The sequence below is a fragment of the Podarcis filfolensis genome (assembly GCF_964270895.1).
Source record: "Podarcis filfolensis genome assembly, chromosome: 3".
Taxonomy (NCBI): Eukaryota; Metazoa; Chordata; class Lepidosauria; order Squamata; family Lacertidae; genus Podarcis; species Podarcis filfolensis.
The window spans coordinates 4,408,386-4,430,289 of record NC_139606.1 but is presented as its reverse complement, the minus strand read 5'-3'; the positions used below and the strand labels follow the sequence as shown (position 1 = coordinate 4,430,289).

General features: G+C 44.9%; 1 long non-coding RNA gene across 1 annotated transcript in view; it reads left to right on the top strand.

Moving 5' to 3' along the window:
• Nucleotides 1-6,310, top strand: part of LOC310759542 — a 76,464-nt gene extending 70,154 nt beyond the window's left edge. Inside the window, exons 2-3 of the long non-coding RNA XR_014546394.1 lie at nt 5,494-5,634; nt 6,207-6,310. This is a non-coding gene — a long non-coding RNA (uncharacterized lncRNA). The remainder of the gene's footprint in view (nt 1-5,493; nt 5,635-6,206) is intronic.
• The last annotated feature ends 15,594 nt before the right edge of the window (nt 6,311-21,904 follow it).

Genomic DNA, 21,904 nt, shown 5'->3' with positions numbered 1-21,904 from the left:
CATAACCCTATCCTCATCCCTAACCCTAACCCTCTGCTCAGCGCTAAAACTAACCCTTGCCTTAACAGTAACCCCAACACCAATTCCTACCCTAACCCTAATCACAACCCGAACCCAAACCCGAACCCTTACCCTTACCCTTACCCTTAGCCTTACCGTAACCCTAACCCTAACCCTACCCCTAACCACAACCCCAACCCCAACCCTAACTGTATTCTCAACCCTAACGCTAACCCTAACCGTATCCTCATCCCTAACCCTGACCATATCCTCAACGCTAAACCTAACCCTTACCTTAACCATAACCCCAACCCCAATTCCAACCCTAACCCTATCCACAACCCTAACCCTAACCCTAACCTTAACCTTAAGCCTCACCCTAACCGTAACCATAACTTGAAACCTAACCATAACCCTATCCTCAACCCTAACCCTAACAACCCTAACTTTTACCTTAACCCTAACCCCAACCTCAACCCCAACTCCAACCCTAACCCTATCCTCAACCCTAACCCTAACCCTAACCCTAACCCTAACCCTAACCCTAACCCCAACCCCAACTCCAACCCTAACCCTCTCCTCAACCCTAACCCTAACCCTAACCCTAACCCTAACCCTAACCCTAAACCTAACCCTAACCCTAACCCTAACTCTAACCCTAACTCTAACCCTACCCCTAACCATAACCCTATCCGCAACCCTAACCCTAACAACCCTAACCTTTACCTTAACCCTAAACCCAACCCGAACTCGAACCCTAACCCTATCCTCAACCCTAACCCTAACATTAACCCTAAACCTAAACCTAACTCCAACGCCAAACCTAACCATAACCATAACCCTATCCTCATCCCTAACCTTGACCCTCTGATCAACGCTGAAACTAACCCTTACCTTAACCGTAACCCGAACCCCAACTCCAACCCTAACCCTATCCTCAACCCTAACCCTAACCCTAAGCTTAACCTTAAGCCCTCACCGTAACCCTCACCCTAACTTCAAACCTAACCATAACCCTATCCTCATCCCTACCCCTGACCCTATCCTCAACCCTAACACTATAAACCCTAACATTTACCTTAACCCTAACCGCAACCCCAACCCCAACTCCAACCCTAACCCTAACCGTAACCCCAACTCCAACCCTAACCCTATCCTCAACCCTAACCCTAACCCTAACTTCAACCCCAACCCCAACCCTAACCCTAACCCTAACCCTAACCCTAACCCTAACCCGAACCCGAACACTAACCCTAACCCTAACCCTAACCATAACCATAACAATAACAATAACCCTATCCTCATCCCTAACCCTGACCCTCTGCTCAACGCTAAAACTAACCCTTACCTTAACAGAAACCCCAACCCCAATTCCTACCCTAACCCTATCCACAACCCTAACGCTAACGCTAACGCTAACCCTAACCCTAACCCTAACCCTAACCCTAACCCTAACCCTAACCCTTACCCCAACCCCAGCCCCAACCCTAACCGTATTCTCAACCCTAACCCTAACCATAACCATAACCGTATCCTCATCCCTAACCCTGAACCTATCCTCAACGCTAAACCTAACCCTTACCTTAACCGTAACCCCAACCGCAATTCCAACCCTAACCCTATGCACAACCCTAACCCTAACCCTAACCGTAACCCAAACGCCAATTCCTACCCTAACCCTAACCCTAACCCTAACCCTAACCCTAACCCTAACCCTAACCCTGACTTGAAACCTAACCATAACCCTATCCTCAACCTTAACCCTAAGAACCCTAACCCTAACCCTAACCCTAACCCTAACTTCAACCCCAACCCTAACCCTAACCCTAACCCTAACCCTAACCATAACCATAACCATAACCATAACCATAACCATAACCCTATCCTCATCCCTAACCCTGACGCTCTGCTCAACGCTAAAACTAACCCTTACCTTAACAGTAACCCCAACCCCAATTCCTACCCTAACCCTAACCCTAACCCTAACCCTAAACCTAATTCAAACCCAACCCTAACCATAACCCTATCCTCATCCCTAACCCTAACCCTCTGCTCAACGCTAAAACTAACCCTTGCCTTAACAGTAACACCAACACCAATTCCTACCCTAACCTTAATCACAACCCGAACCCGAACCCTAACCCTTACCCTTACCCTTACCCTTACCCTTACCCTTACCCTAACCCTAACCCTAACCACAACCCCAACCCTAACTGTATTCTCAACCCTAACCCTAACCCTAACCGCATCCTCATCCCTAACCCTGACTCTATCCTCAACGCTAAACCTAACCCTTACCTTAACCATAACCCCAACCCCAATTCCAACCCTAACCCTATCCACAACCCTAACCCTAACCCTAACCTTAACCTTAAGCCTCACCCTAACCGTAACCATATCTTGAAACCTAACCATAACCCTATCCTCAACCCTAACCCTAACAACCCTAACTTTTACCTTAACCCTAACCCCAACCTCAACCCCAACTCCAACCCTAACCCTATCCTCAACCCTAACCCTAACTATAACCCTAACCCTAACCCCAACCTCAACCCCAACTCCAACCCTAACCCTCTCCTCAACCCTAACACTAACCCTAACCCTAAACCTAACCCTAACTTCAACCCTAACCCTAAGCCTAAGCCTAAGCCTAAGCCTAAGCCTAACCCTAACCCTAACTCTAACTCTAACCCTAACCCTACCCCTAACCATAACCCTATCCTCAACCCTAACACTAACAACCCTAACCTTTACCTTAACCCTAAACCCAACCCGAACTCGAACCCTAACCCTATCCTCAACCCTAACCCTAACATTAACCCTAAACCTAAACCTAACTCCAACCCCAAACCTAATCATAACCATAACCCTATCCTCATCCCTAACCTTGACCCTCTGATCAACGCTGAAAGTAACCCTTACCTTAACCGTAACCCGAACCCCAACTCCAACCCTAACCCTATCCTTAACCCTAACCCTAACCCTAACCCTAAGCTTAACCTTAAGCCCTCACCGTAACCCTCACCCTAACTTCAAACCTAACCATAACCCTATCCTCATCACTACCCCTGACCCGATCCTCAACCCTAACCCTAAAAACCCTAACATTTACCTTAACCCTATCCACAACCCTAACCCTAACCCTAACCCTAACCCTAACCCTAACCCTAACTCTAACTCTAACCCTAACCCTAACCCTAACCCTAACCCTAACCCTAACCCAACACCAACTCCAACCCTAAGCCTATCCTCAACCCTGACCCTAACCCTAACCCTAACCTTAACCTTAACCTTAAGCCTCACCCTAACCGTAACGATAACTTCAAACCTGACCATAACCATATCCTCAACTCTAACCCTAACAACCCTAACCTTTACCTTAACCCTAACCGCAGCCCGAACTCCAACCCTAACCCTATCCTCAACCCTAACCCTAACCCTAATTTCAACCCCAACCCTAAACCGAACCCGAACCCGATCCCGAACCCGAACCCTAACTTCAACCCCAACCCTAACCCTAACCCTAACCCTAACCCTAACCCTAACCCTAACCCTAACCCGCATCTCTAACCCTGACCCTCGGCTCAATGCTAAAACTCACCCTTACCTTAAAAGTAACCCCAACCCCAATTCCTACCCTAACGCTATCCACAACCCTACCCATACCCCTACCCCTACCCCTACCCCTACCCCTAACCCTACCCTAACCCTAACCCTAACCCTAACCCTAACCCTAACCCTAACCCTAACCCTACCCCTACCCCTAACCATAACCCTATCCTTAACCCTAACCCTAACATCCCTAACCTTTACCTTAACCCTAACCCCAACCCGAACTCCAACCCTAACCCCATCCTCAACCCTAACCCTAACCCTAACCCTAAACCTAAACCTAACTCCAACCCCAAACCTAACTATAACCATTACGCTATCCTCATCCCTAACCTTGACCCTCTGATCAGCGCTGAAACTAACCCTTACCTTAACCGTAACCCAAACCCCAACTCCAACCCTAACCCTATCCTCAACCCTAACCCTAACCCTAACCCTAACCCTAACACTTAGCTTAACCTTAAGCCCTCACCCTAACCCTCACCCTAACTTCAAACCTAACCATAACCCTATCCTCATCCCTACTCCTGACCCTATCCTCAACCCTAACCCTAAAAACCCTAACATTTACCTTAACCCTAACCCCAACCGGAACTCCAACCCTAACCCTATACTCAACCCTAACCCTAACCCTAACTCCAAGCACAACCCTAACCCTAACCTTAACCCTAACCCTAACCCTAACCCTAACCCTAACCCTTACCCTAACCCTAACCGTATTCTCATCCCTAACCCAGACCCTATCCTCAACGCTAAACCTAACCCTTACCTTAACCGTAACCCCAACCCCAACTCCAACCCTAACACTATCCTCAACCATATCCTCAACCTGAACCCTAACCCTAACCCTAACCCTAACCTTAACTTTCACCTTAACCTTAACCCTAACCCTAACCCCAACACCAACTCCAACCCTAAGCCTATCCTCAACCCTAACCCTAACCCTAACCTTAACCTTAAGCCTCACCCTAACCATAACGATAACTTCAAACCTGACAATAACCATATCCTCAACCCTAACCCTAACCACCCTAACCTTTACCTTAACCCTAACTCCAACCCGAACTCCAACCCTAACCCTATCCTCAACCCTAACCCTAACCCTAACCCTAACCCTAACCCTTACCCTAACCCTAACCCTAACCCTAACCCTAACCCTAACCCTAAACCCAAACCTAAACCTAACTCCCATCCCAACCCTAACCCTAACCATAACCCTATCCTGATCCCTCACCTTGACAACAAAATAGGCAACAAAAGAGATCACATCTTTCCAGGTTGAAAGAACAATGAGGAATGCTAAATTCCATTGGTGGTAATGATGATGATTTGTACAGAAGGAAGTGGATGAAGGCTGCAATCATAATCCCATTTACATGGGAATAAGACCCACTGAATTCAAGGGAACCTACTTCTAAGTTCATATGGTTAGGATTCTAGCCTTACTGCCTGTAGCCCAGGGGTCAGCAAACTTTTTCAGCAGGGGGCCGGTCCACTGTCCCTCAGACCTTGTGGGGGGGCTGGACTATATTTTGGAGAAAAATAATGAACAAATTCCTATGCCCCACAAATAACCCAGAGATGCATTTTAAATAAAAGCACACATTCTACTCATGTAAAAACACGCTGATTCCCGGACCGTCCGCCGGCCGGATTGAGAAAGCGATTGGGCCGGATCCGGCCCCCAGGCCTTAGTTTGCCTACCCATGCTGTAGGCTGTCTCTAGCAACATATATGCAGACAAACAGCATTTCAGAAATAAAGAAAATGAATGAGACCTCTGTTGAGACAGCAGCAATTATACATTCAGGAATATGTAGATAATGTGAATTGCAAAGCAATTTATGCATCGTATGTGTATTTATTTATTTTAAATGGTAGAAAACTAAGATGAAGAGTGTTCATAAGAAGAGCCCGTGCCAGATGGGGGTCCAACAGGTGGATGGAAGAAAATCCACTTGAAAGTCCATTTCAATGGATTACTCTAACATCCCTAATTGAAGACTAATGTTCTAGTTACAGGTAGGTAGCCGTGTTGGTCTGCCGTAGTCAAAGAAAATAAAAACATTCCTTCCAGTAGCACCTTAGAGACCAACTAAGTTTCTTATTTATGAGCTTTCGTGTGTACATGAAAGCTCATACCAATATTTTGAAGACTAATGGACAGTGCTTTTTTTCTGCGGGGTACTCAATGGTATACAGTACCGGCACCTCCCCCCCAATGTTAAAAGTGTGGCAATTACTATAACAACTTAATGGTGTGGTGTAGCGGTCAAGAGTGGTAGTCTCGTAATCTGGGGAACCGGGTTCACTTCCCCGCTCCTCCACATGCAGCTGCTGGGTGACTTTAGGCTAGTCACACTTCTCTGAAGTCTCTCAGCCCCACTCACCTCACAGAGTGTTTGTTGTGGGGGAGGAAGGGAAAGGAGAATGTGAGCCGCTTTGAGACTCCTTAGGGTAGTGATAAAGCGGGATATCAAATCCAAATTCTTCTTCTTCTTCAAACTCTACCAGCACCGGGTTTTTTTAAAGAAAAAAAGCACTGCTAACAGAAATGTACCTTAATCCAAAGCTGGAAACTTCATTTATTGTAGAACAGCCCAACACTCAAACGTGCAAGATATTCTCATACAACAAAAGCACCCAGCAGCCGATCTGTGTGAAGCAAAGAGAACAGAAACTGACCAAGACTCAAAACTGAGGTAACCTGCAGTGTGGAGACACTAATGGCCAACTTAAATGAATGCACCAAATCCATTGCCTTGGGGAATCTCTTGACTGTTTGATGTGACCTACTGGGCTCTTCTGCTCCCTTCTGCGAGCTTCTCTAGCCTTTAGTAGCACGAGGGCTTTGGCTTACCGCTCCAAGCCTTAAATTCCCTGAGAGAGCCATTACAATCTGGGCCTCTAAGCAAAAAGTCAAAGTCCATGCAAAGCTGGCACGTGGCCTAGGCGTGGCTTGGTTCCTTTGATCCTTCCAGCCTTTTGCATATACATTCTGGTGGGGAAGGGGAGTTTGCTTGAGGGGCGAGAGGGGAGATGAAAAGTGCCAAAAATGAGCATTGCTGCAGTGCACCACAGAGACCAGCTTGCCAGATTGTAAAGAGAATGAAAAGTGTCCTAAACAGAGGGACCAAAGGCCCACAGCTGCTCAAATTTCAGTGCAAACGTTTCCCAAGGCATTTTGTTAGGGGTTAAAAAACTGGAGGAAGCATTTGAAAGCCCTGCGTGCAGTTGAGAGGTGGAGTGGCTCATACAGTTAACTTCAGATTTCTATACTGATTCTCTGCTAGAGAAGAACTTTATATAGCAGTGACATGCAACTCGTATCACACACTCAAGTCCTCTCTCTATAAAAGATGTTTAAATGTGACATCTTATAATATTTTCATATTAAGTAACTACAGAGAATATTTTGGCAAGAGTGCTTAATCTCAAATGTTCAATTTTAATCAGCTTGAACTATGGTCTGTCTTTCTCTGAACTGAAAACCACCAATCAATTCTGCTTTATCTTCCCCCCCTGTTTTTCTCACCCAAGGCAATGCCTTTTGTAAAAGGGTATTTATTTTTAATGGATTTTTTAATGAATTTTTCAGTCAAGCTATTAATAATGCCATTAATTATAGGCAGCTTATATTAAAGCACACACTGGCCTCTTAATCCTGACCCCCAGCTATTGGCTTGCAGCTAATCCAGCTTGGTGTTGGGTGGTGTGAGCCTCAGCCAATGGCTGCTGGGAGGCACAATTGGAAGACAGAGCTAAAGGATAAGAAGGCACATGGAAGGGAATAGAATTTTTAGTGTATATGTTGCCAGGGGGCGTGAAGTTTAAAGCCAGATGATATGTTGGTGTTGTGGGGATAATCCTAGAGATGCGGTGCAAGCACTTTAGCAGGAAGTTCCCTGGCGGAAGGTTTTGCTCTGCCTTCGAGGGCTGGCCTGCTTGATAACCCCACAGGAGTGCTGCGCTGACTTACCGGAGGCTGTTATGTATGACTGCTGCTCTACTTCAGCCAGTTCCGGGGAAAAAACTACCAGATGGACGGTGGAATCAACATAATAGATTCTCTCCCTTCCTTATCTGATCCAATGATATGGAAGGTGTTAATTATCAGCAGGTTTAGTGATAACTTAAGGGGCAAATTTCCTGCCATAAAAATTGATTCTCCCTCCCCTCCCAAACCCACTCCCCAAGGAAGAGCGATACCCTGTTTTTCAGGGGTTTTTGCAGTTGCTTTAAGTGAATGAGGAGTTTTTAGAAGAATAATATGATGGTCAAATGAACATTCCACTTCCAAGGGTATAAAAGTCTAGATTTCACACCTTACAGTGCTTGGATTTTGTCTCGACCAAATAATTTGGCCTCCTTTGCAGCTTGGTTGCATCACTGACCACCCCAGACCTAGCAAGTTAAATAGCACCAGTCCCAAGGTGGAAATCATAAGGACGAAGCTCATTTTAAAATTACATTTATATCTGGTGTTTCTTCCATAGAACTCAAGGAGGCATAAATAGAACTCCCAGGCTCTACACACTGACTTCACATATCACAAACCTTTATCATTAAGGTGGTGGCTTAATTGAGCTAATTAACCAATGAAGCAAGTGGGGACTGATTAAAATTTGATTCCAACTTGCATCAGTCCCAGCTGGCATTACCAATGGTTGGGAAAAGTGCTTTTGCAGCTTCCTTGTTTGTTTCCACGGTGTTATTGCTCCTCCAACTGAATAAGGGGATGGCTAGTAATGGCACTTGTTGAAGGATAAACAAACTACCGTAATTTGGTTTCCTCTCAATTTTGCTAATCCAGGTTCACTCCTGACTCTGCTACCCACCCCAACGTTATGCATCCAGAAGAAGCAGAAGGACAAGGAACAACTGCAGACTCTGCAACGTATTTCTATTTTGCCCCCAGCCCCCAAGTCAAGCAAGTTGTTGGCTGCACCATGATTCTCTCGCAAACAGGTTAGGATTCCATTCTAGAATCAAAGGGAGTGTCATAAGCACCACTCCAGGCAGCATCTCAGACCCCAACCTAGAGGAGGGGCCAGCCAGGTCAGCTAAGGATGCTGGAAAATTTCAATGAAAACAGAAACAGGAGCAGAAATTGCAGGTTGGCACCTTGTCTGCCTCCTTCCAGCTACTCCTGCAGCCAGGCTGGTGCCAATTGTATTGGTCTGCTTTGGACCACCTTGGTGAGGCCAAGAGGGGTGTGTGTTGTAGGTGGAGCTGTGGTCTAAACCACCGAGCCTCTTGGGCTTGCTGATTGGAAGGTTGATGGTTCAAATCCCTGCGACAGGTGTTCTGTCCCAGCTCCTGCCAACCTAGCAGTTCAAAAGCACAGCATTGCAAGTAGATAAATAGGTACCACTGTGGTGGAAAGGTAAACGGCGTTTCTGTGCGCTCTGGTTTCCATCACGTTGTTCCATCGCTCCAGTAGCGGTTTAGTCATTCTGGCCACATGACCTGGAAAGCTGTCTGTGGACAAATGCTGGCTCCCTTGACCTGAAAGCAAGATGAGCGCCACAACCCCATAGTCACTTTTGACTGGACTTAACCGTCCAGGGGTCCTTTACATTTACCTGGGTAGCCCAGGTCCTCCATACACACTGCTCAGGCTTGCACCCTGGGGAGGTAACTTTGATGCTGCTAACACCATGGTTTGGCTTCACCCCCAGAAGCCCACTCTATTATCTCTTGAGACGGACAGATGTCAACACGTTCCCATGGGGTTCAATGGGGCTTGTTCCTGCGTAGGTGCATCGGACTGTGGGCTTTCCTGATTAATGATCGTTGCAAAAGCAAAGCCTCTGCATTCTCATTTTTGTCACTATTCATTTTGCTGTTGTTGGAAATGGTTCTGGGGATTCCACTCCTGCATTAGCTGCAGTTTCTGAGACAACCTCAAAGGCAGCCCTACAGCACTGCACATTAAGGACTAAGCTCAGAAGTCTGCTTCATGCCTTTGCATGAAGAATGTCCCAGGTTCAGTCTTTAGTGTGTACTGATATGAATCACTGGCGGAGGAAGGGGGTGCGGTGGGTGCGGTCCGCCCCAGGTGTCATCCCTGAGGGGGGGGTGACATTGCCATCCCGCCCTCCTGGGATGCTCACTGAGGGCGGCACCCCTCTGGGCCGCTCACTGCTTGCAACCCCCCCCCCCCCCGGGGGAATAGCATGTGTGCTGCTCTGGGTGCCAGAGCAGCTAGCTCCGCCTCTGGTATGAATAAGACAGAGCTGCTCCTGAGACGCTGGAGAACCACTCCTGGTCTGTCGATGGAAGTGAGCTAGAGGGACCAGTGCTTTGGCTTAGTACAAAGCAACTGCCTGTGTTCCGAATCCAAAGAGGAAGATTGGCTGTAGCAGGTAAACCAGACAGAGTTGAGAGAATCACCTCTGTGCCACAGACATTTCTGGTGACAAGGTGCAACCAAGGACAGGGGGCTGTGGAAGGAGGTTGGCACTTCTATCCTGGAGGCTGCCTTGCATACCCACAGAAAGCTTCATGGGCACAGATGTACCGTACGGCTGAAAGTAACCCCAGTGGGGGTAGGGCCAGAAATGGGGTGTGTCAGACATGAGCTTGGCTCTGCCGGATCCTCACCCCCTCATTTTCCTGGCCTGCATCCAACTGAGTCCTTAACTATGTTAGCCCTGAAGTTAGTGTAGTTTATTCACTCCCATTGCCTGCAATGGGGGCGGGGGCAGAGTAGAAAGCCTTTTCTAAAAGGTTAAAAGAAACCCACTCCCACCTCCTGAATAAGGGCTCATCAGTATTGAAGTAGGTGGCTTTAAGTTATGACAGGGAGGAAAATATTTCCCCTTCTCCTTCCACGCAATATTTTTGGTCTCAAAGTGAAAGGCAGGTATGGTTTTGAACCTTGTGAACATTACAAAACATTTGTTCTCTCTTTTACTTATTTAGAAAAGTAAGAAGATTTTATGCTTCCCCACTCAATTGTCCGCTAGAAAGCATGGGTAATGTATGAAGGACAGTCTCGTCTGCTTTTGTGGAATGGGCAGCCCCAGTGCTGGGCGTCTTCCTACTTAACAGAGAGAGCATGTTCAATTAGTCTCTTTACCACCAGCTCCCCAGTTAGTCTCCCTCTGGAAAATAGGTGAGAAATTCTTATATTCCTCTCAATATGTTAATCCTAGAACTGGTATCGCGGTTCTCTAACTGTGTAATACCAGTCCCCTTTGGCAGATATATTTTATTTGGATAATGATGTGAAATTTAAGATCTACGTTTCAATTGTACAGAGCCATAGGCAGTTGTCAATTTCAGTGACAGACACAGACCTGGAGCTAAATTCCTGTGCACAAGCAAAAATTCCAACAAGCATAGCACAATCCTAGTCCCTTAATAGAAATACATTTTCTCCCATCGAGGGGCAGTATTTTTAAGCTGTACACATCACATCTCCTGGAAAGTACTTACAAATCATTAACACTTTTCCTGTAGTTCTTTTCAGCTGGACACTTAGAAACCTGAACTACCTTTACCTTTCAGGGATTGGGGGAAAATAGAGACATTTCTCACTCCTTGCAACTGACCCTCCATGACCCTTCCCCCATTTTTTGTCCCTCAACCCCTACAGAGCTGTCACCACACACCAACAGGGCACAGCACACATGCTTTCAACCATCCTGCAAAAACCCCTTAATCCTGATTTTATTTTATTTCATTCTTTGGTAGATTTAGAAAAAAGAAAAACACAAACCAATAAATAAATGTCATAAAGGGGCAGGATTAGATGCGAATGCACAAAGCATTTAAAAAAATAAATTTAAAAAAAATCAATTCTCCTTATATTGTGCTCCCCTTTCTTCCTCCCCAGGGTGGTCCTGCCCTCTGCCTGCCCCACAGAGCCAGCCATCATGCAAGGCTGGGCCTCGGCAGCGACAGCCTCTTCTCCTCCTTACCTGCTCTCCAGCAGCTTCCATGAGCTGCCCAAGGGAGGAGGCCGGCAGCAGAAGCCATGGAGAGGCTTGTCCCTCACTTGGGACAAGCGCAGCCTCATCCTCCTGTCCAAGCTTGGTGGTGGTAGCAATGGCAGGGGAAATAGGGACCTTCCGGGATCAAATCAGAAGCTGGAATGGCTTTCACAATTCCAGCGCTGCCCCTGGAAAATCAGGACACTTGGAGGGTATGTGGTGGTTTCTGTGTAGTTTAAAAAATTAAGGAGAAATGTTACGTGTTCCTTTCATAAAATATAAGAATCGAGCGTCTGTCTTCATTTTTATTTAAAAGCATTTTGCTTGCAAAGTCTTTCAGTTGTTTACTTACGCTGCTGATTAAATCTACAGGCCCTTCTCACATGATATTTTCCAAAAGAGAGACCTAATGGCAGTGTGGAATATGATTTTTCATGCAGACGGTCCCAGTTGCACTGTTTAGGAACTCCTGCTTAAAATCCAGTGGAGATGGGAAAAGTCTCTTTATCTTAATCCTCAGGTCTCAGCTTTATAAGGCTGCTGTCAGCCAGAGTCAAGAGTACTGGAATTAGCTAGCCTCTCAGTATGAGGCTACAAATCCTCCAAAGGTGGCTTATGACTAAACATACAATAACAAAATGACAGTGACTCATCAGGATCTTTCCTGCAAGGCAATGGCTTCTGCCTGTGGGGCAAGGGAGACTCTAACAACATCTGGAAGCCACAGGTTCCCCATCTCTGCTCTAGGGTGGCAGTGGGGACAATTCAGCTGGCTCTTCTCATCTTTTCCACCTGCTTTCCTTGTTTGCTACTTAAATAGCTCACATGGTCGATCCCGCAACATGGTGATGAGATGAGAACATGGCTTGAACCTGCTATCTTGCTGCTGAAAGCTGCTTCCAAAGTGTGTGCTTATTGTACACAGACAACAACGTGGAAAGGATCAAGGCCTTGAAATCCTTCCTATTGGATTCCCATAATAGAGAAGGCTGCCCCCTCGCTTCCTGGCGCCTCCATTAGGGACACATCCCACGCAATAGATTATTTCCCATGTTCCCAAAGAATTAAGGAGGCACTGGGTTTTAACCATATTTGCCCTCCTTTCAAATTAGATTACTCATTTCTGGTGTTAACATGCCAGTGCTACTCTGTGTCACGTTGGGAGTGTGATGTGCTTTAGTGCACTGGGATTTGAAAACAGAAGCTGACTTATTGTTTTGCTCGCATTTGTTTTGATAGGCTCTTTTTGAGATTCCGCCTCTATTGATCTTTAATGGCTTCCAGATGGGATCACACTTCCCTGTTTTATAGCCTTTGCTCTGAGAGATTGAGAAGTACAAAGGAGTGCAAAAAGGCAGCCCATTAGCTAATAAAAAAATTGCATTGCATTATATTCTAATAAAGTCTGAAATGTTGGATTATTTTAATGACAACTGCACAGGAAATAGACCTGGGCCAATGGAATTGAGGAATGTGAGCTTTTAAGCCACTTTACCATAGGAGCAACAGCTGTCCAGTAAGAAGGCCTATCAATTTTTGCTTATATCTTTCTATTGTAGTTAAAACAATAAATAAACCGGACATCCTGCAAAGGCCCTTGATTGTCAGTTCATTTAGTATGTTTCCTCTGCAGGGTACCTTACCATCTCCCATGGTGTGTGAGGCTGAACGTGTCAGCTGCAGAAATGTATTGCTGGGTTTATGTTTCATTGTGCAATACAGCATGAGGTTTGCAATTTGTTTTGCTTTTCTTGAAGACAGATATTGCAGGGTTCTTTTCCTAGTGTGGAAACCCTGCAGGAGCATCACGGGGAAAAGCGGTGCTTGCAAGGTAATAGTACTTGGTGGAATTACAACACCGCCCCCCCCCCCCGTTTATTCTAGAGCAGATTTACAAATGACTTTGTGACTTCCTCACAGCATTTTCTGGACAACAGGCAAAGAAGACCTCCACTTTGGAATTACTAAGAATGTAAAGTGCTATAATATTCTATATGCATTTCCTTTATTTATACTCTGCCATTCAGCAGGTTTCTAGGGTGGCTTATAAAAATGTTAAAATTAAAACAAAGCAAAAATTGAAACAAAGATCAGAACACTGTATTATATAAAAAGAGAAGTCTAAAAGTCAATGGAATTGAAATAAACACTAAGGAGCATGAAAATAATGTGCAGTGGAAAAAAAGGCCTTTGCCTGACACCAAAATGACATCCAGCTGTCCCGGGGTGCTGCCCCCAATAAAGGCCTTTCCCTTATAGACACACTTCTACACTTCAGTGCATATGGGCAGCATTCAACTGCAAGGATTTCTATTTGTGCAGTGGGATGTCCCCCTCTCTTCCCCCTCTCCTGCCATGCATGCCCCACACCCTCTTCAAATTGAGAGCCAGTGTGGTGTAGTGGTTAAGAGAGGTAGTCTCATAACCTGGTGAACCGGGTTCGCGTCTCTGCTCCTCCACCTGCAGCTGCTGGGTGACCTTGGGCCAGTCACATTTCTTTGAGGTCTCTCAGCCTCACTCACCTCACAGAGTGTTTGTTGTGGGGGAGGAAGGGAAAGGAGAATGTGAGCCGCTTTGAGACTCCTTAGGGTAGTGATAAAGCAGCATATCAAATCCAAACTCCTCCTCCTCCTCCTCCTCCTCCTCCTCCTCCTCCTCTTCTTCTTCTTCTTCTTCTTCTTCTTCTTCTTCTTCTTCTTCTTCTTCTTCTTCTTCAAATTGGCCCCAGAAGATGTATAGTAAGCCCACAATTTATGTGCATTTAACTTGTGTGCATTCAGCTTTATGTGCTTGGCAAAAAAATAAAATAAATAAAAAATTAAAATTAAAATTAAAAAGGGGGCAGGCACCCAGGAAAAAGGACTTTGGTAATTCCACCCACCATTGAACCCAATGTGCTATGACTATATGCGATTTTGGCTTTAGGTGCAATCCCCAGAACATAGCCCCAACCTAAGTTTGGAGCTTATTGTAATGCAACAACTGTTTATTATCTTTTTCAAGTACAAAAGAACACATTTTAGCACACAAACCACTTTGAAAAACCTTGTGAATTGTGAAGCTAAAAATTTAAGTCTCTTGAAAGTTTCAGTTTCAGGCAGATCAAAATCTCACTTTGCATGCCTTTCCCTTTGCAAATTTTGTCACAAATTCTTTCAGGTCAAGCGCTGATGCTTGGGCATGTTCAACTGATATAGCTGCCAAGTTAGTCTCTTTTGCAACATTTCTGAGCATATGCAAGTTTTTTTAAAAAAATAAGCTCCCTCAGTGTTTGCTTCAAGAAAAGTATAGTCATATTGTTCTTCAACTACTTTCTGTTTACAAAACTATTTCAGGAAGAAGCCCTCTTGCTTTGCTCGCTCCTTAGCTTTTTCTGCCCTTATCCCAAATAAAATTTTGTATCACCTCAAAGAAAAGTAAACAGTGTTTCCACACATTTAACTGCTCATCCTGGTGTTGAGAAATCAAGCCACATGCAGACATTTTCCAACTGGCCCTTACTGTTTAGAATCTACGATATATTTTGATCTGTTCTCTATACATCTGGACACCTCATAAGGTATTGTAACCAGATTTTGCATGATGTTCTTGAGAGGAAGGAGCAAGTTTTCATCTATGTTTGGAAATAATGGGAAGCCATTTTGAATCAAGATGGTAGACTGACCACTTAAAATCTGCACCGTTTTATGCACTGATTTTGTTTGTTTGTTTCTTAGAATATTTAATCAAGATGTTTGTATCATATGCCCTAAATTTTAATCTAGTCCTTGTAGGAATGTATACCAGGGGTGGAAAATCCTTATCAACCTGAAAAACAGACCCTACATGGACAAACTTCAGGAGGTCACGTACAGTGGGGGTTGTTGTTGTTGTTTAGTCGTTTAGTTGTGTCCGACTCTTCGTGACCCCCTGGACCAGAGCACGCCAGGCACTCCTATCATCAACTGCCTCCCACAGTTTGATCAGACTCATGTTCATAGCTTCGAGAAGACTGTCCAACCATCTCATCCTCTGTCGTCCCCTTCTCCTTGTGCCCTCAATCTTTCCCAACATCAGGGTCTTTTCCAGGGAGTCTTCTCTTCTCATGAGGTGGCCAAAGTATTGGAGCCTCAGCTTCACGATCTGTCCTTCCAGTGAGCACTCAGGGCTGATTTCCTTCAGAATGGATAGGTTTGATCTTCTTGCAGTCCATGGGACTCTCAAGAGTCTCCTCCAGCACCATAATTCAAAAGCATCCATTCTTCGGCGATCAGCCTTCTTTATGGTCCAGCTCTCACTTCCATACATCACTACTGGGAAAACCATAGCTTTAACTATACGGACCTTTGTTGGCAAGGTGATGTCTCTGCTTTTTAAGATGCTATCTAGGGGGTGCTGTCTAGCAGGGTGGTAGCCAGAGGCAAAAGTTGGCAGAGCAATGAATGCAAATTGTACTTTTGTACAGTAGGCAAATTTCCGCACAGATTCACCCCTGCCTGCCACCAACACTCCAGCCTCCATCCAGAAAAGCAGGAGGGTTTGCAACATGTCATTGATGCAATAATAGCGCCTTGGTGGTGGATTTATACTCGTACCCTCTACATTTTATTAGGTGTTCTGCAATGTTTTCCCCATGTTATTGCATTATTACCATCTGGAGGGGCACTCTTGCACTATAGCACAACAGAAGCAGGACAAAAAAAATCAAACTGGAACACTTTCGGTATAAAAGTTACAGGATTTCAGCAGGGAGTTATGCGGCATGCACTGACTTCAGCGTGTCTGCTCTGAAACTTTTGCAGATACAAATACAGTAGTATCAAAAGTGTGATCGCATACAACATCCCAAATAAAAACCTGAGAAATTTTCATGAATGCATAATGAAAAGGATGAATGGAGGAGCCCCAACACAGAGGTGGACTTAGGGGAATGTGGCCAGTTTCCTCGCACTGGGTGCTGAGCTGAGTGGGGACCGCAGGGGGCAGTGCAACAAGGATGAACAATGAAAAAAGGGGGGGGCGCCATTTGAAAGCTGTCCATCTGTCACTGCTCAACGCATTCTTTGGAATGACTAAGAAGGCTGCGGTAGCTTTGACTGCAACGATTCCTTCTTACCATGATGCCAAAGCAAACCCTTGGAAAAAGAACATAAAACCGTTGACTCTTTGATTACCTCTGCAACCACAAGACCACTTATCTTTCCATCTCCAGCTTCCTGAATATCTTCCTTCCTGACTATTGTCTCTCTGATTCTTGAGTTTGATATCTTAGATACCTATGTACACAAAATATCAGTATGTTCCATGTGAATACATTAGCTTGCTCACATGTATTATTAAACCATGGAGAAATCTGGTTCTTTCTGCTCAGTATCTGAAGTGGGCGTTCAGTATAAACAGTATATTTTGCTGTTATTTGGACAGCTCATACAAATGCACAGCACAGCCCCATGGTTCTATAGCAGAAAAGCAAACGTGACAATAAGATTAAAGAGGAGGGCTTGATTTATAAAGGAAAAAAGCAAACCTTTAGCCAAACCACCCTGGCTTCTTCAGTATGCATACGTTGAGACAAATAATTGCTGACTCCAATTTGCTGCTGCTGTTTTGTTTTGAGCCGCAAAGGTAATGGGGAGCAGAAGTCTGCATTAAAGTTGAAGAATTAAATATAGCACTGCAGCTAATTAATTATAGTTTGATCATTTTGACACCTTCCAAAATGACTCAGCCACATACCTTGAAGCTTTGTCAACTCAATTGCATCTTTATTTTTGTTGCCTTTAACCAACAATGAAGACTAATGCCACTCTTTTCTGGTTTTCAATCACCTCTACAGAAGTGCTCCCCTGGCAATGTGCACGGACAGACCTAATTAATCCCTCACCCAGCCCTGCCGTTGTGTCTATATATCACACTGGCAGCTGGAACTGCTGCTTGTTTTAAGGCTATTGAGCAGATGAAATGCTCATCTGTTTTTCCATAATTTTACCACAGGTGGTGATTTGTAATTAGAAAGAGCAGAACCCAAATTTTGAGTTTCCCCCAACTCTTCTTCCCTCCCAACCCTTAACCTTCCTTGATGAGAAAGGTGTGTGTGTGTGTGTGTGCATAAATGACATCAAAAATGGAAACACCACAGGGAAAGAAGCTGTGAGTAGAGTGCCACTCGCTGAGAGACATTACTGGAAAAGAGAAGTGGGCTGTGCCTTGGCTTGGGAAAAAAAATCAAATGCTTATCCTAGTGCAAGTATGTACATGATGGGCACCAAGTGCTTGGACATTCAGGGAGCTTGCGGCAAATTGGAGCTGACAAGACATGCCGGGTTCAGGTGCATGAGGGGGATCCTGGTTAGGAGATCCCAGGTCAAGCTGGCACTTGTTGAAAGGGGAGCGGGGCTTAGAAATCCAGCTTCCAGCAGAGATCTTCCATTGCAGCTTGACTTGAGTTCAAGATCCACCTACAATAGGAGAAAGAATTCAGTTATTTCCCTTGAAGTTGGGCCACGCGATGTCATGGTGATATCAGGTGCTTGGGAGGTGGATGCCCCACATGTCAGCTGTCCATGAGGTTTGGGAGAGTTCAAGATCCAAACAAAATCTCTTCCCTTCCCCATATTTATAAAGACTACCTGTTCCTCCTCAGATTCTTAGATAATCTATTGGAGGTGTGCTGAATGTGTCTTGGTGGAAAGAGCAGTTTGGAAGAGAGTTATGTAAGCACAGTGGTGATTGCTAACAAGCACATTAAAACTTGGTTAGATTTGCATCTGCCATCATCCACCTTTAAACAAATGTTTCCCATGAAAATACTTAGGCTAGAATAAATCACAGACAATTAGCTTTCCCAATAAGTAAAGATTTTACTCACATCTATAAATACCCCCAGGCTATGCATCCACACCTTCAGAAGGAGTGTGTCCCCATCTGGGACAGGCATGACAGACAGCAGAGCCAGACCAGAGTCTGGTGATGGTCCCTTGGAAATTCCACCAAAGTGCTGGAGCCTTTCTCTAACTGGCTACCAAGAGAGTTGGATAGGGCTTGATTTGAGTTGAGGCATAGGGCTCAGCTGAGAGATAGGGACAGAGACTGGGATAGCGATTAGGATAGGATTTGTCTGAGGGAGAATTGGTTCTGATTTGAGTGGAACATCCACTCTGAGGAGACAATCTATAACCGTGGATCCCAACATGGGACACATGCTCCACGGGGGGGGGGGGATTTGAGTTTTAAGGGGGACTATTCAAGAATGAGTTATTAACAGTGAATGGCCTTTTAGGCTTCCTCCATGTGAACAAGAGTTCACTTTTTGATTCTTAAGAATTATATATCACTGGGAGGGCATCAGGATTTTAGAGATGCTTAGATGGGGCATGGCCAAAAAAAAGGTTGGGAACCACTGATCTATAGCAAGAGGAAAGAGCCTCACAACTTAGATAGGTAGACTGGGTTGAGGGTCTGTGGAAGGTATACAGACAGGAGTGCTGAGTCTGAGGCAGGACCTGTGGGAATACAGACTTCTAGCCAGGAGGGGAGAGTTCTAGGAAAAGAAGACTCCCAAACCAGTAACACGGGGTGAGGGGATCCCCTGGGTATGTTATACTAATTCAAATGCCTCAGGAGTGGGATTGCTAAGAGAGTGGGTAACTGATGAAAAGTGCCCCTCGCTCATGAACCAAATATTAGGCTGCAAAGGGTGCTGGGCTGTGTCAAAAGTATTTACCGTATTTTTCACTCTATAACACGCACCAGACCACAAGACGCACCTAGTTTTTGGAGGAGGAAAGCAAGAAAAAAAATATTCTGAATCTCAGAAGCCAGAACAGCAAGAGGGATTGCTGCGCAGCCTGCATTCGCTCCATAAGATGCACACACATTTCCCCTTACTTTTTAGGAGGGGAAAAGTGAGTCTTATAGAGCAAAAAATACGGTAACTGTAACACCTGTCATAACTACGGTAAGTAAAGGAACAAGAATGAAGTCACAGAAACTGAGTTAAGCATTTTACCACCTATTCTAGAAACCTGACCATCTACCTGAAGTGTAGAGAAGCTGTGCATTTACTACTTTTTTTAATGCCTGCAACAAATTGAGTGTAATTAATAAGAACGAACACAACCCCTGAAAGAACAAAACTGCAGAACCTTCTTTGTTTCACCAACTTTGTCTTGTAGATAAAACCTTTCCTATTTGTTCAACTTCTGCCTAACACTCCAAATCACTATGTTTTCCCTCACACAAGAAACCAAAAGGATAACTTGTGGTAATTTAGAAATTTAATTAATTGGTGTACTGTGAGGTAGGTTGATTCATGTAGATGTTAAACAGCATGGGGGAGAAGACTGAACCCCATGGCACCCCATACTGAAGGCTCAAAGGGGCCAAAGAACATTTTCCAAACACCACCTTCTGGAAAGTGTCATGGGAGCCAAACTACTGCAAAACAGTGCTACGCCACCTACTGCAACCACACACAACCACTATTTTGAAACTTTGTTTTTTTGCAAGATCACAAACAACAGAAAGGCAAAGGTACAGTGAGGGGGGAAAGTATTTGATCCCCTGCTAAATTTGCCCCTTTGCCCTCTGACAAAGAAATGACTAGTCCATAATTTTAATGGTAGGTTTATTGTAGCTGTGAGAGACAGAATAACAACAGGAAAACCCCCCAGAAACCCAGAAGACAAAAGTCAGAGATTGATGTGCATTATAATGAGTGATCATTATATTTGATCCCTTTGCAAAAGATGACTTAGTTCTTGGTGGGAAACCCTTGTTGGCAATTACAGAGGTCAGACGTTTCTTGTAGGTGGCCACCAGTTTGGACACATCTCAGGTGGTATTTTGTCCCACTCCTCTTTGCAGATCCTCTCCAAGTCAGTAAGATTTCGAGGCTGATGTATAGCTGCTCAAACCTTCAGCTCCCTCCACAGATTTTCGATGGGATTAAGGTCTGGAGACTGGCTAGGCCACTCCAGGACCTTAATGTGCTTCTTCCTGAGCCACTCCTTTGTAGCCTTGGCCTTGTGTTTTGGGTCATTGTCATGCTGGAATACCCATCCTCGACCCATTTTCAATGCCCTGGCTGAGGGATGGAGGTACTCACCCTAGATTTGACGATACATGGTCCCGTCCATCATCCCTTTGATGTGGTGAAGGGTCCTGTCCCCTTAGCAGAAAATTTGCAAATGGGCAAATTTAGCAGGGAATCAAATACTTTCCTCCCTCACTGTAACTGTGTTCAGCTGAAATTCTTATCAAATCCATATTTCAAATCTACTCTGTTGATGAATTTTGAACTTGTTTATATATATATCATTCTGGCTCTGGTATGTTAATGTAATTGGGAATGTTTTGTATTATTAATAGGAAATATTAATGATGTTTCCTTCTTATAATGTCAATAATTTTTAAAAGTAAAGGCTGAGCTGAGTGAGACAATATGTTGTTGAAGTTCTTCAAGAACCTGAGAAAGGGCACCTTAGTAGGGTTTTGCAACAGTAAATGCTTTTAAATTAATTAGGTAGTTAATTGGTTAAAAGCCAGACAGTTAACCAATTAAAAAACCTTTAATCAGTTGAGAGCCCTTTTTCTAAAGGGGAAATTCACAGAGCACTTATTCTGGCGCTTAAGTAAATAAGCATTCAGCTACTTCTCATGCTGAGATTAAAAGGAGAGCTGTGGTGCTCTTCTGGGTGCAAGAGTCCCTTGGCAATCCTGTGCCCAAATGACTCCACCAAGGACCACTTGCAGAGCCTGTCATGGTGTTCACAAATGCACCTTAGGTTCTTCATCTATAAATTAAAATCACATCTTGAGCCTTAGGGTCTTCATCTATCACTATCAAAGGTTCATAAATATGTTCTTCACAATTAGCTTGATGACAGGGCTAGCCCAAGACATCTTGTTGCCTGGGCAAAAGGCAAGACGGTGCCCCCACTTCCAATTCTGTGTACAGATGCTGACAATGGTGGTAGTTGAATCTTATTTCAACACAGTGAAGGAACAGCATGCTCTACCATATCTAAGGGCAGCAGGCTTGCATCAAGGATGCCCTCACACATCTCCCTTCCAAGGCTTCGCTCTCACTCCCTGCCCACCTGAGGCAATTGCCTTACTCTGCCTAATGGTAGAGACATCCCTGCTTGGTGAATGTCCTATACCCTCGGGGTTTTGTACAACAAATCTCAGGCTTATAGCTGAGTAGAGCACTTGTACTTTGCTTTGGAGGTTCTCCAGTTTCATCAGAATTACAATGCAGCAAGTCCCACAGAACTCATTAGGCAGAATACAACAATTTATGGGACCTGACTGAAGGTTTTTCATCCTGAGAGCATCCAGATTTCCTTTATCAGGACTCACCTGTTCCTTGA